Here is a 15,034-nt window from a genome sequence, read left to right as displayed (position 1 = left end):
ACAAATGTTCGCTTTAAAAGAATATATATTCAAAGATTTGGACACATTTTCACAATTTTTGAATAGCAGAAGTGTAAAATAATGCTTTTTTTTTGCTCAAATCAAAAAATGACACAGATGCGTTCCAGGTGGGATCACACAAACACAGAACACAGAAAAAAGTCACTGAGTTGGAAAGAAGGCATAGAGGAATAGCTATTAGGAATTAGGTTGGAAGATGTGTGTCCAAAAAAAACACTGACAAAAATCACATCGCTGGTGTGATTTATCATGATTATGAGAGCCAGAACATAACAGTGTCACACACTGGAAATAGCAGATCTAAAACCTCACAACTTAAGAGCTTGTCGGCTATTTTCAGAGCGCGACACATGCGCAAACCGAGTACAATTAAGTCCCTGACAGCACCACCTGTGTTGTGTTGTGTGGACGGCCACCATGACTATCTTTTTTATTATATTAAAATTGGCTTATTATGGGTGGACGGTGGATGGGCGTCACAAACGTAACATCCGGATCTGATTGGCCAAGTTTCACGTGAAGTAGTGCTCTGATCCATTGGTTCTCAAAGTGGGGTCCGGGGACCCCCAGGGGTCCTTGAGGGAGTTCCAGGGGGTCCCCAGCTAAATGATGGATAGTTAGGAACCAAATGGACCCTTATGGGTCTGTAACTCTGAGAGTGTACAAATGGAACCAAATTGACCCTAACGGGTCCATTAGGTTCCATTTGTACACTCTCAGAGTTAAATTAACATTGATTTTACAATATAAATGGGGGTCCCAGATATAGAAATGCCATTAAATGGGGGTCCGTAGCCTAATGCATGTCAAACTGGGGGTCCTTGAAATTAAAATGGTTGAGAATCACTGCTAGAGACGTAAAAATCTTCTCTTATGGGGGTCCCTGGCATGTCTTTTTAAATGGGGGTCTGCGGGCTAATAAGTGTCAATTTGGGGGTCCTTGACATGAAAAAGTTTGAGTACCACTGCTCTAATCAGCGCTACTAGATGACCAGCGTGAGCTATACGGCCTGAACAGGTTTATATAAACCACATAATATTTTACCACATAATTTGGTCATTATTATCTGTGTGAGCCATTCCGCTATATTTTTGAGTGGTGCCAACCACTCCTACATTTGCAACCAGTTACACTTTCAAAGGCACCACTCTCTTCACACTGGGTGTGATTTTTTTGGATGCCAAATAAGCTAGCTCAGGGTTATAGCCAAACAGTGAGTGACCTCATTAAGTATTTACATGACATAACGTTGGGTGGATGCTTTCATTCAAAGCTTCTTACTTCACATTACATTTAGCGAATACATTTTCAGAGTATGGGTGGCGCCAGTGGAAACCAAAGTGTGCTTAGTGTTTGTGCCATCCATGCTCTCTATTCATGGGATTCAGGCAATGACATCCTCTGTGTTAATGTATGTAATAACCCTCAGGATTTTACAATGTGAACCGGGTGGTGTTCATGCCACACCATCTCCTCAGAGCCATACTGAATACATTTGGGCATGCAGGTTGCAGGGACATACCAACCTCCATAAAAATGTCTCTCTCGCTCTCTTTCACGTTGGTAAATAAAACATTTTTTAGTGGTCACTCACTGATAGTCCTTGCATCGAATGAACAATATCACAAATTCAGTAAATCAATACATAAATCAAAGCCAGTCGCAGAGGGTGCAACGTTTGATTATGGCTAATAGAGTACATTTGACACAGCAGTGTCAGACTTGTAAATGTACACAAAAATGTGAAATAAAAAAATCATATGGAAAAAAAACACCAAACAGTATAATGTAGAGAAGTTTCAGGATCCATGTCACTGACATGTTGAAACCATGTAATCCTGGTCAAGAAACTGGAGTGCAAAATATCTGAATAGCCAAACAGAGAGAAAGGCTCCCATGGATAATGTCATTCAAAGATTGAGAGATTCATACTTATACAGAGAGAGGGAGAGAGAGAGCTTATCTTGCAACATTTAACACACACACACACACACACACACACACACACACACACACACACACACACACACACACACACACACACACACACACACACACACACACACACACACACACACACACACACACACAGTAAACATACTGCGCAATCATTTGTAGAGTGCACACACACACACAGACCATGATTTTCATACTTGTTTAGCCACATTGCACAAGCTTTCCAGGAAACTCCCCTAGTCAACTATAAATCTGATTTACTGCAATGAGTCTCTCTCTAGCTCACACACGAACACACACAAATTATCTAACTCAAGATGGAACCGCCTATTTATTACAAGAATATGCTTCACAAAAGCTATACCTCTCCTTATTGTTTCATCAAGAAAGCCCAGACACTCCACTTTTGGCAGGCCAGCTCATAATCTCTGAGCCTGACAGGGCTGGATTGCGTAGGCCAGGTCTGGCCAAAGTGGGGCCTCTGGGCAAAATTTGTCCCAATTTTCTTCTTGGCCCTGTGGTTCAGAATATGATATTCCTTATGTAATCAAATGTTCTACAATTAATCCCATTTGTATCTCAAAAGTTATTTTACCCAACTTACTTCAAGTGAAAAGCATATATACCACAACCATTCTCAAACTGATATAGCAAAAAAAGTAGAGCTAAATGAGAGATGATAGCCTGCACAAAAAACAATTTATTCTATTATTCTACACCATGATTTATTTTTTATATGTAATATCATATTGCTTATGTCCCTCAAACGTTTTTCAAAAGGTTTGAGCCTAAATCAAGGCTCATATATACTCATTCCATTGAACTTCTCTCTGACTTATAAAGCACTTTCACCTGCAATACCACAATGTCCTGATTTGCACGTGGCGCTATTGAGCCAGTTTGTATCCATGTTATCTTGTTGGTTCTGAGTTTGTATTTTTCTAAGTTGGAACTGAAAAACGGGAGGGATTGTACCGCTAGTGACGTCACTTTCGGGGCCAAATCAGTTTGGCCTGTTTTGAGACCAATTTACATACAACCCCAGATATACTGTGAAAGCCTGAGTGCTCAAACTGGGGTATTTTTGGGGATAGAAGAGAGGTAGGGGAGACCAAAACACACACAAAAAAGAAGGAAAAGTTAAAATTCATGGTGTAGTCCCTTTAAACGGTTCTGTTTATTAGTTGAATCCATCTGACAACATAGAGAACCAAATACACAAGGCAGGTCTGTTGCTGGCTTTGTCTCTCAGGATCTTTGACCACTGAACAAGGGATTTGGACACATGCCAGTGTATCAATATATTGAAGGAAAAAGCACCAGGATTTTCCATATAAATCCTCCCCTCTCTCTCTCTGTATAAGGGCATCCTAAGAGAAACAGAGAGAGACATAGACAAAAGAGTTCATCTTCAGGAGTCTCGGCTGATATGCCTTTTTTTGCAGCACCGTCTTGGGGACTCCTGACTGACGCCCCATCTGGTTGTAACAGTTTCTGGAGGAAACCGTTACACCCACAGCACCATATATACACTATAGAACAGTTAGCCCTGCCTCCTACCCATGCCACCATCACCAACTACTATTCAATGTCAGTGCCAGTGGCTTGCTCTTGTGACAGTTTCAACAAATACTAGTCTAGGAAGGCTCAACCCATTAAGATCTGAAGCCGATTCTACAAATGTCTCCTAAATCCCAACAGTTTTCTGAAAAAACGTATGTTTCTATATCAGTAGTGCTCAAACTTTTTCATGTCAAGGACCCCAAAAATTATAGTATTTGGCCGCCGACCCCATCTCAAAATATGTTGTTCCAGGGACCCCCCAGAGGCAAAGATTTGAGTTACAAATGTTCGCTTTAAAACAATATATATTCAAAGATTTGCACATATTTTCACGATTTTTCAAAAATAGCAGATCTACAAGCTCATAGCGCGGCACTCAGTGCCGCGCTATGAGCTTGTATATCTGCTATTTTTGAATAGCCAAAGTGTAAAGTAATGCTTTTTTTGCTCAAATCTAAAAAGTGACACAGATGCGTTCCAGGTCTTAATGGGTTCATCTAGCAGATCATAAAGATATAAGAGGACTAGTGGATTGTTTAACATAATGGTACGTTGAGAGACTGACTGGTTGACTGACTGACTGACTGACTGACTGATAGGCATACCTAGATTTCCCAAGTTTACTTTCTATGGGCCCACCTGCAACACCTCAGGGATGGGAGAAGTACAGGGAAAAAAAGGTATATATTCAATAAAAAAAGCAAAAAGGCAGGGAGCCATACATTTCAATTTGAATTTAAAATCCTACAAGTAAAAAGGGCTCTAGCCTGCCAACTACTGTCTCGATGTAGGAAACCGTTCCAGCGGAGCTCCCCTCCCCCACTGCAGGTTTAAGCAGTTCTGCATGCAAAAGCCAGCACAACTCTGCCTCACATGGCATAATATACTGTGCTTAGCTTACAGATAGCATCACGCAGGTTGAGCCAGCTCTCACATAGCTTGCCATGCAGTTATACACCTGCCACAGCCAATTCACATTGGTCTATAATGTATGCTGCTGCAGGTCTTCAGGGGCCTCTCAATCAGCCGTGGTGATCCCACTGTGGCTAGTTGGTGGTGTGGTGGCTCCAATTAGAGGAGCAAGCCTAGTTGGCCATAATCACTGTTAGAATCCCATTATCCAACCAAGTGAATAACACACAAGGAATTGCATTTTCCAAGGATGGCAATGCTTATGAACATGAAAACTACCAAGAATAAACCTCATCAAGATGTAAACTCTGGTCCATGTCGTGAACGTGTAATGTGTTTGGCTTGTTTAGATGGACAAGAGTCTGGTAAAAAACGTGCACACTCGACGTAGGCTAGACAGCTATGTATCTTTGTCTGCTTTGCCGTGGTTTGGTCATTAACCCATAAAGACCTGAGGCGATTCTTAAAAATGTTTTCTAAATCCTAACAGTTTTTTGAAAAAAAGCAGATCTACAAGCTCATAGAGTGGCACACGGTGCCGCGCTATGAGCTTGTATATCTGCTATTTTTGAATAGTCAAAGAAATCTAAAGTGACACAGATGCGTTCCAGGTCTTAATGGGTTAAAAAAAACATTGAGAGGCAGCCACGACCACTAAATGGATATGTTTTTACAATTGATTGAGCATTTTTCAAAGTTTGATCACTGAACAGCCCTATTTCTGTTCGCATAAACGTGGCTTAAATGCATCTATTCACAACCCAAGCCAATATGCTGTTATTCATCAATAGAAAAGTATAAAGCTTTTATTTTATGAGAAAATGGGCGAGGCATTGTGAAAGGCGTAATCCTTTTTTTTTTGCACAACACCTGAATAGATGTTTTTAACTGGCAAACATCTCCACAGCCTGTGTTCTGAAATCACAAAATGATAACAAGATCAAGCCTAAAAGCCCTGCTATGGGCCCGTAGAGGCTGAGCTTACACCCAACGAGACCAAAGTGGTTTCAGCTGACCGACATTGCCATCCTCAAGAGTCCCACTCGCAGTAGTAGTGCTAAAAATACAAATGTTACAGGTTTCACGATTATTTTATCCCCCCCATTCTTTTGTTTTGCAGGGGAGGGGTATATTGTACATTAACTGAAGGATTGTAAAGCAGAGGTGAAAGCTTTAAAGTGAAATAAAATTAATTCATTAAAAAGGTTGTTTTGTGGACATTTTGGCCAAAGGGTGGACGTAGAGGAAATGCCATGGAGTCACCAAAACCAATAAGGTCCATCTCCAGATCTGCCAATAAACTTTTGACATTGTGACCGAGGGTGACACTAGAGGAAAACAGTAGGGTTCATCCTCCAGGAAGGATGAATGTGCTCAAGAGGGTTTCATGGCCATCTGCCCATAACATTTTTAATATTGAAATCTTAACTGTAACAGAAAATTATCACCAAGGGTGTCGATCTCATTTTAGGTCGGAGTCCACGGACCTTTTAAAATTTGAATTCATGTGGGCCAGATATATTTGTGTTAAGCCGTAGTTGGAGTCTGTGCATGTGTGCTCCCAAAGCCTTACTGCTCAGAAATCACTTGTTCTTGTTTTTTTTTCCTCCAGCCTGCTCTCATGTCTCTGCTAGTATTGCAGTGTTGAATTTTACAAAAATGTGTTTCATCTTATGCAGAGGACTGGCTACCACACATCACTTTTATGATCTGTATGCTCTTGCAGTCATAGCTCACAAATGCATAAATTGTGAAAAAGATAAAATACAATGAGTTATGTTATGTAGGCCAACACATAACCTACATAACTCTCTCTTTTACAATAAGAAACAAGAGGCAACAGGGTGCCATTTCAAAGTCAGAAGAGTCCGAACATGTCCATCTGAATCACTCCATTATCAATATAATGATAGACTATGTTAATATTGAAAGAGTATATGAAAATACATTTCTGGGTGTATTACTGAACGACAAAATCAGCTGGAAACCCCATATAAGAAAAAAGCTGGCATGGAGCATTACCGTTCTGGGGAAAACAAAACACATGTTGGACCATAAATCACTGTATTTTGCTCACTTGTACTGCTATATCTGAATTACTGTGTAGAGATTTGGGTTAACACTTACAAAAGTAATTTAAAACCATTATCCACACTTAAGAAAAAGAGCGATCAGGATAGTCAACAAGGGAGTATATCTGGAACACACAAACAGGGTTTTCAAAATCACATGCCAATGAAGCTCATGAACCTTGTAGAATATAACACTGTCATGTTTAGAGCGAGAAATAAGTCACTGCCGGGTAATATACCAAAGAATTCTGTGATAGAGGGGGTGAGGTTACAATTGAGTGTTCACTCAACATTGAAGAGTTTGTGCAATTCAGTTTGGGGAGTGAATTTGTGGAATGGACTTTAGTGTGGAGTTGAAACAAAGTCCAAATATAAATTACTTTAACCCATTAAAACCGGGAACGCATCTGTGTAACCACATAAACCACAATTTTATACTGTACTTGGGCTATTCAGAATTAGCAGATATACAAGATCATAGCGCCATGAGCTTGTAGATCTGCTATTTTTTTTAAATCTTGAACATTTTTGCAAATCTTTAGTTTGAATATATATATTTTTTAAAGCGAACATGATTAACTCAAATCTGGGGGTTCCTGGAACAAAATATTTTCAGACGGGGGTCGGCGGCCAAATACATGTCATTTTTGAGGTCCTTGACAGGAAAAAGTTTGAGAACCACTGACATAGCAACATAGCTTTTTCAGAAAACTGTTAGGCTTTAGAAGACATTTTGTAGAATCGGAACCTCAGGCTTTAATGGGTTAAGAAGGCAAACAAAAAGATGATATTTAAGAGGTATTTGGATAAGGAGGGGTTGTGTTGACCGCTTGAGCCCTGGCGTCCCTGTTCTGGGGCTGGCGATGGGCGGGGGGAGTGGGAAGATCTGCAGGAGTTTGCAGTGCGGCCCATCATGGACTTGTGGATGGGCCACAAGTTAAAGAGTTAATTCCTAGTCTTCACTCAAGCTGAGCGAAGACTTGGAAATGATTCTGAAAACTCACTTTTCAGCCCTGATATTCTTTTCATATTCAGCCATTATTCCCTTAAACGATGCGCACAGACTGCAAAGAGGGGAAATGAGCTGCGCTGTGCTGCTCTGGGGTGGTTTGCGTCTCCCATGTACATTTAATCTGAAAGGCACGAATGCTATAGTATTCTGTCACATTACACAAAACATGATGGTATAGCATTCTAGTGATTGCAGGTCTAGGCCTAAACAAGAATGTACATAACGTTTATTTCATTTGCATTTCACACTTTGTCAGGTGTGTACAGCAGCTTTCTGCATAATATATCTTGGTGCTAAGCAGAAATTGAAATAAAAAAATGTAACGTAAAGACATTTTAAGATATATATATATATATATATATATATACAGATGACAGCTTCCTGTCTCTGATTTCAGGAGGTGTCTATATAGCATTCGGAGATTGTGGAATAGTTGTCTGGCTACACGAGACTATCATAAGCTCAAATCCCACCCTGGGTGTACTTCGTTTTTTAGTTTTACTCAAAAACACGTCCTGAAAAATTGTTGTTTTTTATACTATGAGGTTAGGGTTAGTCATATTTTTTTGTGAAGTTAAGGTTAGGGTTAGTCATAGTTTTCTGTGAGGTTAAGGTTAGGGTTTGGATAGGCACAATTTCGTCAACATGTGACATCACAGGGGGCGACCCGTCATGTCAAATGTTTTTTAGGGCTGAAAGAGCTGAAAAATGTGACGCCTTGGGAGTAAGAATTTGTTGGCCTTTCAGTGGACCTAAGGTGAGCCCTGTGCACTCTATGACAGAGCAAGTTTGCACATGGCACAGTTAATATGCAGAAACACACTGAAGCATTTTTGTGGGGACGGTTGGCACTACCGCTATGTGTTTCTTTTCACACAAATAGGTCAAGTAGAAGCCATGCCAGCATAATACCTTCCTGCGTACAGGGTTGCCAGATCTGCTTATTATCATTTCCCTGCAAGATTTTATTTGAAAATAGCCGATCTACAAGCTCACAACGCGTCGCATCGCGACGCGTTGTGAGCTTGTAGATCTGCTATTTTCAAATAGCTGATGTATATGTTAAAGAGCTCGTGTGGCCCATAGTCGCTTCTTTTGGGCTGGATTTCCTAGACCTGGTTGCTTGTTTCTCTCACAGAATCTGGCAACACTGCCTGCGTAGGCTACACAGACCTACAATGTAGGCACTAAAAGAACAATCAAGATGACAGAAAGTAGAGCAAAATGGAGAGACTCTCTCTCTCACTCTGTCTGTACCTGTCTCTGCCATGCATCTCTCTCTCCCCTTTGTATCTTTGCCTTTTCATTTCTATACCAATTTGACTTTCTCCCTCAAACTAAAAGGTCAGGAACACCAAGGGTTACTCAAGGACAAATCCCTCGCAGGAGGTGTGGAATTTCTGGCTTCCTTGAGGACACACCGTGGATTGTGAAGTGTCTGACATATTTCTGGGTGTATTTTGAGAACAGGGGCACATATTATGGAAAAAGTGAGGCATACGACTGACTTTCTAGGCAATGCTGCTGCACAGAATTAGTGGTGCAATTTTGGTGGAAAACAAAGCATTTCTTTCTTGTGCCGTTTCATACTACTAGCTTTGTGGGAGCAAAACAAAGGTTTCCAACAAGACTGTGTCACGGAAATATAGTGAAAATTCAGCCTATATTTTAATTAACTAGCCTGTCCTTGGCCTACCCGGGAAGGAAGTTGGGAATAATGCAATGCACCTGGGAATGCAATACCCGTAGTACCTGTTGTCAGAGTACCTGTACTCATCTGTCTGTCTGTGTGCCTAGAAATACTCTGTTACAAGTAAAAGTCTGAAATTCCAGATTTACAGTAAAAGTGCAAAAGTATTGGTATCAAAATGTACTTAAAGTACCAAAAGTAAAAGTACTCATTGTGCAGAATGTCCCATTTCACACGTTTCAAATGTATAAAAATCTTTGGAAAATAGTAGATCTACAAGCTTACAATGCGTCGCATCGTGACGCATTGAGCTTGTAGATCGGCTATTTTCAACTGGACGAAATGTATATAGGGTTGAAGTGGTTAATGTATGTTTTGTAATAATAATCAAAATCTACCAACATCTAACTCGTAACTAAAGTTTTAAAATAATAGTAGTGGAGTTAAAGCACAATATTTGCCTCTAAGATGTAGTGGAGTAGAAGTAAAAGTACTGAAAACTGAAAATATCCAGTAAAGTAAAAATCACACCCTGTGTGAAGGTAGCGGCGCCTTTGAATACATTATGTCATCGATATGTGTTTATAATGTGTTTATAGCCATGTGTCATGTGAAGCTTGACCAATCACTTTGTTGACGGGTCTGACCAATCAGAGCGTCGACGACAGATAAAGTTAAATTGAGGATCTAACTTTAAATAACTTACCTAGAAGGAGACTTTAGCCAAATAAAAATATATACAAAAAAAAACATGAGGAAATAAAAAATAAACCTTGACATCATAGTGATGTCATGAATAGTCCCCTTGCCTGACAAATCACAACCTTGACGGGCCTGACCAATCAGAACGTTGACGCACCTGACCAATCAGAACGTTGACGCACCTGACCAATCAGAACGTTGGCGCACCTGACCAATCAGAACGTTGACGCAAAAGCCAGGCATAGAGGGCTAATATCCGCTCTATACCTAAAGGTATAGAGCGGCTAGCGCCGCTAAAAAAAAATACCTCAAAATTGCACTTTAGTACAGTACTTGATTACATGTACTTAGTTACTTTACACCACTGACTATGACATCATATTGATGACATCAAGGGAATTCCATATATAGAGATTTGCAGATTTATCAATATTTTTTGAGGATCCACTCCAACTTCCCACTCAGCACATCACTCCCTTGGGTCCTCGACCACGACGATACGCGCGCAGAGTTTTTTAAAGTGGATCAGTCGGGCACTTCTGGAAATACGATGGTGACTCACTCACAGATTTAATGAATTTATAGACAGATGTTCTTCCTGAGACATTGAGCAGGACATTTATGACATCTGCCTCTTGAAGCTACTAGTGACCTGACCTGTGATGCCATTTGATCACCAAGCCAGCAAACATTGGTCCAAAAAAATATATTTTTTATGTATCTGCCACACACACATCTACTTTTTCTTAAAGGAGTAGTTCACCCAAAAAAAGTGTTTTTATCGCATTCCTAAGCCAATAATTTGATAACTGCCGGTCTCTCCGGTAGGAGACACAAAGAGTCTCCTTTGTGTCTCCTACCGGATACATTAGCATCTTTATTATTATCATCAAATTATTGACAAAAAAATCTCCATGAATTAAATGCTTCATGGGGTGTGTAATTGATAGAAAATAAGTATAGAAATAAGATAGATTTTTTGGGGGGTGAAATACTCCTTTAAACATTCAGAGCACATTCAACGATTCCTGGAGAACACTAATATTGATTCAGCATCTGCATTCTCCAAGTGTGTTCTACTAAATCTAGACCAGGAAACACTGTATCCTCCTTAGACAGATTAACTATCCCATGTTTTTTATTTCAGCCATGAAATATTCGAGACCTGAAGCCGATTCTACAAATGTCTTCTAAATCCCAACAGTTTTCTGAAAAAACGTATGTTTCTATATCAGTGGTGCTCAAACTTTTTCACGTCAAGGACCCCCAAAATTTGGCCGCAGAGCCCCCCGTCTCAAAATATTTTGTTCCAGGGACCCCCAGAAGCAAAGATTTTAATTAAAAATGTTCGCTTTAAAAGAATATATATATTGAAAGATTTGCACACATTTTCATGATTTAAAAAAAATAGCAGATCTACAAGCTCATAGCGCGGCACTCGGTGCCGCGCTATGAGCTTGTATATCTGCTATTTTTCAATAGCCAAAGTGTAAAATAATGCTTTTTAGCTCAAATCAAAAAATGACACAGATGCGTTCCAGGTCTCAATGGGTTAAAGACATTTGACTAAACTGAAGAGAGGTAAGCTGGGTTAACAGCATGTGTGCCGGTTTGGCCAAGTACTAAAATGTTATATCACAGCAACACGAATGACATAAACAGGTCCATTTATCTTGACCTCAAAAGTCAAATGAATACGAGTAACCTTCCAAACTGTGACAAAACACAGCTCCTCAAGAAAAAACAAAGGCAGCAGTTGCCAACATCAGAAACATTAGCATATCTGTTGTGACAATGTATCCAAAATGTTTCCAAGTATTAAGGCTAGAGTAGACCAAAGTGCATCAGTAAAACCGTTGGCCTCAGGGTATAGAGAACGTTATATCACAGCATTGTCTGTTCAGTTCCACTGGAGGACCTTGATACCTTGCCTCGCCCGCGTGCTCCACTACCAGCAATGCATTATTAATGCGTCTCATTTTAATTCTGTGATGGAAAGAGTTTATTTTTGCTGATTTTAACTGACCACTAATATGTCGTGCAAGGGGCTGGGTGAAGCAATTTTAAATGCCACCTTAGCAAGATACATATCTCTGCCGTCCGGCAGAAACCAGCTAACTTAGGAGGTTTTGTTCATCATTGATAAGAACAGCTCACAATGAGGTTGGAGGTCAAAAGGGGGTGGAGCCTGGAGTCAGCAAAACCAGTTAACTCCGGGGGAGTTAGCTGGTTTAGCAGAAAGTTTGAGGATCCAATGGAGTTAGCTGGTTTTGTCAGAAGCGCTTTTTAATGCTTGTCATTGGTTCAATGTTTTTTTTACCAACACACAGACGTAAAGGGTGTTCAATGGCCCTGATTTATGGAAAAAAAATGCAAAAGCGTCAAAATGGAGTTAGCCGGTTCCTGCCGGACAGAAACAATATACTGTAGAACAGTGGTTCTCAAACTTTTTCCAAAATGATATATATTTGGCCGCGGACCCCCATCTAAAAATATTTTGTTCCAGGGACCCCCAGAAGCAAAGATTTGAGTTAAAAATGTTCGCTTTAAAAAATATATATATTCAAAAATAGCAGATCTACAAGCTCATAGCGCGGCACTCGGTGCCGCGCTATGAGCTTGTATATCTGCTATTTTTGAATAGCCAAAGTATAAAAGGTCATAATTATTCTGATGCTATCTTTACACATTTTGCTGGGTACCCCCTGGAACCCCCTCAAGTACCCCTGGGGGTCCCCAGACCCCACTTTGAGAACCAATGCTGTAGAACAACAGTGAAGAAAATCAACTGGTCCTCAACCTGTGGCTGTTGCGTAGCTTATCTGTACAATCTTTCTCTTCCTTTCTACAGGCCAGTCTGGCGACTGTTAATTGCGTGTCCATCCATGCATATTGTGTTAATAAATTAAATATATCTTGCCGCCAAAGAAAAGTCTTACATAAACAACAGTGCTCAACATAACAATTAGACATTGTAATTGCATATTATACATGAATGCTCAGTGGCCCTGTGTGTATGGCATCTCCTTTGCGGATGTGCACGTATATATCACACACACACACACACACACACACCAAAATGCATGTATCCAATTCCTAACTGTCATTCACTCACCACAGTAGTAACTTCTGTTTTCACCACCAGTATGTTCAGTCAGGGCTGCGTTCCAGAGGCTCAGCACCTGTACCACAGAGAAGGTAAAGGGGTGAATACTGGACTTTTAAATAACTATACGTTGGGGTTTGAGACAACATTAAATAACTATACTTTGGGGTTTGACATAAACAACATTAAATGACTTAAATAATGGAGGGTAAAGGCAGAAATACCATGTAGAAATAGGAGTGCTCTGTCCAACATCTTGGCTCATATCAGTTAGCCACCAATCTACTGATCATACAATGTTAAGCACACACGCACGTACATACATTCAAACAAGACTTTCTGTAGTGAGTGTCTACTGATGACTTAATCTCTTCTTAGTGAGTAAAAAAGCGACACAGGAAAACAGGTTGTAAACAGGTCCATGCTATGCATTATAAAACCTTAATTGGAGCCCGGGGAACATAAGTTCTTGGGAAAGACGATAAAGACAAGTAAAGCCAGGCTATATCTAATTAAATGTATAAACCTCATCTAAAATGCTCTCTCCACACTCTGTTTTTAAGTCATGTAAAAAATAAATGACTGAAAGCACTGAAGAAGGGTGCAAAAGTATGTGCACACTAGCAGAATTTCGCAACTTTTGACATAATCCTCTTCACCTGAACAGTTAGATGAACAAGTTGCTAAAGCTAAAGCATACCATGATGACAGCTTGATATTTCTGGTCTTGTGTATTTTTCATGGGCACTAGAAAGTAGAAACTGTCTGATTAGAGTGTAGATATATACTAGTATATATCCAGATATATACTGTGTGTGTGTGTGTGTGTGTGTGTGTGTGTGTGTGTGTGTGTGTGTGTGTGTGTGTGTGTGTGTGTGTGTGTGTGTGTGTGTGTGTGTGTGTGTGTGTATATATACAGTATATATACACACAAATTCTGCTAATACACATATAGTTACATGCAATTAAAATATCATGAGCATTGATTTTATCGTAGACAACGACTACGTTTGAGGTGTCCGAATATCCAATACTAACAAGACACCTGACAGCCAATCAGTAACTAGTATTTTCCGTGGCCATGGTGGTATAATAAACATGAAGTGAAACAGAGAGTGCAAGTCAGTGTGTCTCAACACTGAATAGCAAGCTGCAGCCCAAAGGCCTCAGCTGCCAGTCTGTGGGGTCTGAATGGTCTTACCATGTGACCGCCGCTCATTCAGAGGCCTTGACAATGGTTCACCTCTTCAGTCTGGGGACAGAGAGGTAGAAAACACCACATCATTAGAGAACGTTCATTCATTCACACAACATATCCCCCCCCCAAGTGATGTTATGCAGCAACTTATGAAGTAAACGTGGAGCACAGGGGATTTTATAGTTCAGGATCAAATCGGTCCATCTCAACTTAGTAGTTACGTTCTACATATTTTGATGGTTTACAGCAGTGGTTATCTTTTATACTTTTTCATGTTAAGGACCCCCAAAATTATGTATTATGTATTTGGCCACGAACGCAAAAAAAAAATGTTGTTCCACGAACCCCCAGAAGCAAAGATTTGACTTCCAAATGTTGGCTTTAAAAATAAATATATATAAAATTATGTAAACAAATTTTCAAAAATAGCAGATCTACAAGCTCATAGTGCGGCACTCGGTGCCGCGCTATGAGCTTGTATATCTGCTATTTTTGAATAGCCCAAAGTATACAACAATGGTTAAAGTGGTTAAAATGATTGTGACGCCATATTAACTTATTTAGCTGGGGGACCCCCTGGTACCCCGCCAAGGACCCCTGGGGGTCCCCGGACCCCACTTATGAGAACCAATGGTTTAAAAGTGTCCATGTCGTGTGTGTTTAATGCGACAAACCCTCTTACATTCTGCTCATCTGGCAATACAAATTCTGCTAATTTGAAATGTAGGTTAATTCATTTTGACATTAATTTGGCTTTTGGATAAATAAGTATAATTACTGAAAGTGGGGGAGAAATGAGTC

The 15,034-nt window shown here is 40.1% G+C and overlaps 1 protein-coding gene across 4 annotated transcripts in view; it reads right to left on the bottom strand.

Moving 5' to 3' along the window:
• tbl1xr1a (TBL1X/Y related 1a) overlaps positions 1-15,034 on the bottom strand; it is a 62,325-nt gene that overhangs the window by 24,168 nt on the left and 23,123 nt on the right. For 2 of the 4 annotated variants that reach the window (XM_084067617.1, XM_084067618.1), the window contains exons 2-3: positions 14,237-14,287; positions 13,045-13,111 (exon numbers count right to left, since the gene is read on the bottom strand). The gene's annotated coding sequence lies outside the window, so the exon portion shown is untranslated. Of the gene's footprint in view, positions 1-13,044; positions 13,112-13,259; positions 13,318-14,236; positions 14,288-15,034 lie in introns of all 4 variants that reach the window. The other 2 variants (XM_084067619.1, XM_084067620.1) reach the window with 2 other exon arrangements.

This window comes from Gymnoscopelus microlampas, assembly GCF_963454915.1.
Source record: "Gymnoscopelus microlampas genome assembly, chromosome: 9".
Lineage (NCBI taxonomy): Eukaryota > Metazoa > Chordata > Actinopteri > Myctophiformes > Myctophidae > Gymnoscopelus > Gymnoscopelus microlampas.
This window is presented reverse-complemented; position numbering and strand designations above follow the sequence as displayed.